The following is a 3085-nucleotide window of genomic DNA, read 5'->3' on the forward strand; positions in this document are numbered from 1 at the left end:
TGTGTGTGTGTGTGTGTGTGTGTGTGTGTGTGTGTGTGTGTGTGTGTATGCGTGTATGTTTTGTTTTGGTGTGTGTGTATGTGAAGACAGGGGCTCCAGAGGTGGTAGTTGGGGCTAAGGGAATGTTATAGCCAAGATGGGAGAGAGAAGCAGAAGCCATATCCTTCTGCGTTTCAGCACACAGAAAGGACTGAGAAGAGAGAAGCAAGGGTAGAACTGGGGTTACACATGGAGACCATGCTATGATAGACACTGTGATGGCTATTCTTGGTTGTCAACTTGATGCATCTGGATTTAACTAAAATCCAAGTGTCTGGGTACACCTTGGACGGATTTTGCTTGATCGAATAATTTGAACTGGGAAGACCCATCCTGAGTCTGGATCTTTGGAGGTGGGAAGATCCTTCAAACCTGGGCCACACCTTCTGGTGGCATGGAAGAAGGAAGTTCCCGCTCTTTGCTTGTGTGCCCTGACTCTTACCAGCAAGTCCACTGGCATTAGAGCCTACTTCTCTGGGATTCCAGCATAGACTGAAGACCAGCTGAGACATTTAGCCTTGTGCACTGAACAACTACTGGATTCTTGGGCTTTCCATTGGTAGACAACAATTGTCAGACTAGATAGACCATAACCTGTAACCCGCTCTAATAAATCCCATAAATATATATGGAATTTATTTGATCTATATATGTTGAATTAAAGTTTTTTTTTCTATTCTTGCTTTAGCTCCCAAATAATGAGACAGAGACCTGTTATATTTATTAATAAACTTTAAAGCACTTTAGCTGGGCAGATTTTCATCCATTTTAACCCCTACATTAGCCTGGCCTACTTCCCAGCCAAATGTCCTATTACCTGTCCTCTAGTCTTGTCCTGGCTGACTCTACTCCATCCTTGTTCCCATGGCAACTCTTTCTTAATGGCCCTGACAACCCCCCTCCCGTCTCTTCCTGAGACAGGGTTTCTCTGTGTAGCCTTGGCTGTCCTGCACTCATTCTATAGATCAGGCTGGCCTCAAACTCACAGAGATCCGCCTGCCTCTGCCTCCCTCAGTGTTGGGATCAATGGCATGTGCCACCACCACCTGGCCTCATTTGTTCTTGGTTCCATATTTGCCCGAAAATTAGTTGTGTATTCTAGACACAGTAGAAACTCAATGAATAACATCTTTTCTCAATCTTTATATGTATTCACACATGCTTTTTAAAATATTTTATTTTATTTTATTTTATTTTTTATTTTATTTTAGATACAGTTCCATTTTGTAGCCCGGGCTGGATGTGAACACACTAGGGACCCCAACATGGCCTGGAATTTCCAGTGTTCCTGTTTGTGTCTTCCCAGTACTGGGATTAAAGGCATAAACTACAACACCAGGACTTTCTATATTTATTATTACTATTGTTTTTGGTTTGTTTGTTTTTTCCAGACAGGGTTTCTTGGTAAAACAGCCCTGGCTGTTCTGGAACTCACTGTGTAGAGAGGCTATAGCCTCAAAGTCACACAGATCAACCTGTCTCTGCCTCAGGGGTACTGGGATTAGCGGGATGTGGTGGCAGAGGCCTTTGATCCCAGCACTTGGAAGGCAGAGGCAGGTGGATCTCTACGAGGAGTTCCAGGACAGTCAAGGCTACCAAAAGAAACCCTTATCTCGGTGTGGAGTGGGGTGGCCCCAGGAAGACTGTTGGGATTAAAGGTGTGAGCCACCAGCCTAGCTTTTGGTGGGAGGTGAGCAGAGAAGGTGTTTCAAGACAGGGTTTCTCTGTAGCCCTGGCTGTCCTGGACACGCTCTGTAGACCAGGCTGGCCTTGAACCCACAGTGCTGGGATTAAAGGTGTAAACCCTATGGCCTGGCTCTACTGGGTCTCAACGTAGCTCAGGCTGGTGGAACTCTCGATCTTCTTGCTTATTTATCCCTGTAAGCCCTAGGACACAAATTTCCCACATATTTTTAAATAAATAAAGCTAGAAAGTTAATGTGGTGGCAGGAATTGTTGGCAGAAGTAAAGGAATTCCCAGCTCCGGTGCATACATCCTGCAGTGCCTGGCCATTCAGGGAGTTTGGGTCTCCACCATAAGGGAGAACAGTAGCCAAGGGATATTCGATCCAGATGTCAGTGAGGCTGACAGGGCAGGCTTTGGCTATACAGAGGCAGTGGGTTTTGCAACCCAGTTGCGGAAAAAAGCACCTCAGGTAGTAAGCCAATTTGGTGGGGCAGGCTTATCAAGAGAAAGCAGCGCCTTTAGCCCGGAGTGCGGGGTGGTGCGCGGCTGCACCGGCCGACTTGTCAAGTCTGCACAAAGGAATGCTGTGCTAAAACGAAACCTGAAAAACGAACAGCCATATTCACGGACTGACAGGGAACACGGTGTGCCCGAGGACGCTTGGAGAGACACTAGGAAAACACGAGGTGCTCCGGGCATTCGGGAAGGCAGCTCCAGGGTCGATCCCCTCCGGGCTGAAGTCAGGCGGGCGAGACGCTGGCAAGAGGTGGGGAAGAAGGAGTTGGAAGGAAAAAGGGGCAGGAGCAGGCCCACTCGGCGCCGGTCCGGGGACGAGAACGCCGGGGCAGACGCCGACCTCTCCCGAGCCCACCAGCCAGAAAACCACTGAGCGCCCGGAGCCTGCCCGCGCGCTTTTCCGGAACGCGCGGCTCGGCCGGCTCGCGGGCTCCGGGGCGTGGCGTGGCGGGGGCGTGGCCTCGGGCGCGAGCGTCGCGGAGGGAGGGTGTCACGCAGAGGGAAGCGGCCCGCGGCGGAGGGAGGGGAGGCCGAGTCCTGGAAGTGGAGCTCCGCGCTGGGACTGGTTCCTTCGCAGCCATTTTCTGTCCAACCAAACAGCCGATTGGAGACGGGAGCCAACCAGGGCTGCATTGGAGGTTTGTGTCTCGCTTCGGCCAATGATCGCTCCTAAACCGACTCCACTTTAGCTCGAATGAAATGTCCGTCTCCTCCCGGCGCCGTCCCCGCCGCCAACGCCGCGGCGGCCGGGGGCCACTCGCCGTCCACAGCCTCCGGGCGAGCGGGGCCTCCGGGCGAGGCCGCCCTGCTTCGGGCCGGGCCGAGCGCGGGGCGGCGGGCGCT

The 3085-nt window shown here is 51.9% G+C and overlaps 1 protein-coding gene across 1 annotated transcript in view; it reads left to right on the forward strand.

Moving 5' to 3' along the window:
- The first annotated feature begins 2753 nt into the window (after positions 1-2753).
- Nfyb (nuclear transcription factor Y subunit beta) overlaps positions 2754-3085 on the forward strand; it is a 16459-nt gene continuing 16127 nt past the window's right edge. Inside the window, exon 1 of the mRNA XM_055627957.1 lies at positions 2754-2880. The gene's annotated coding sequence lies outside the window, so the exon portion shown is untranslated. The remainder of the gene's footprint in view (positions 2881-3085) is intronic.

The sequence above is a fragment of the Psammomys obesus genome, unplaced genomic scaffold (assembly GCF_907164565.1).
Source record: "Psammomys obesus unplaced genomic scaffold, mPsaObe1.curated_primary_1811, whole genome shotgun sequence".
Taxonomy (NCBI): Eukaryota; Metazoa; Chordata; class Mammalia; order Rodentia; family Muridae; genus Psammomys; species Psammomys obesus.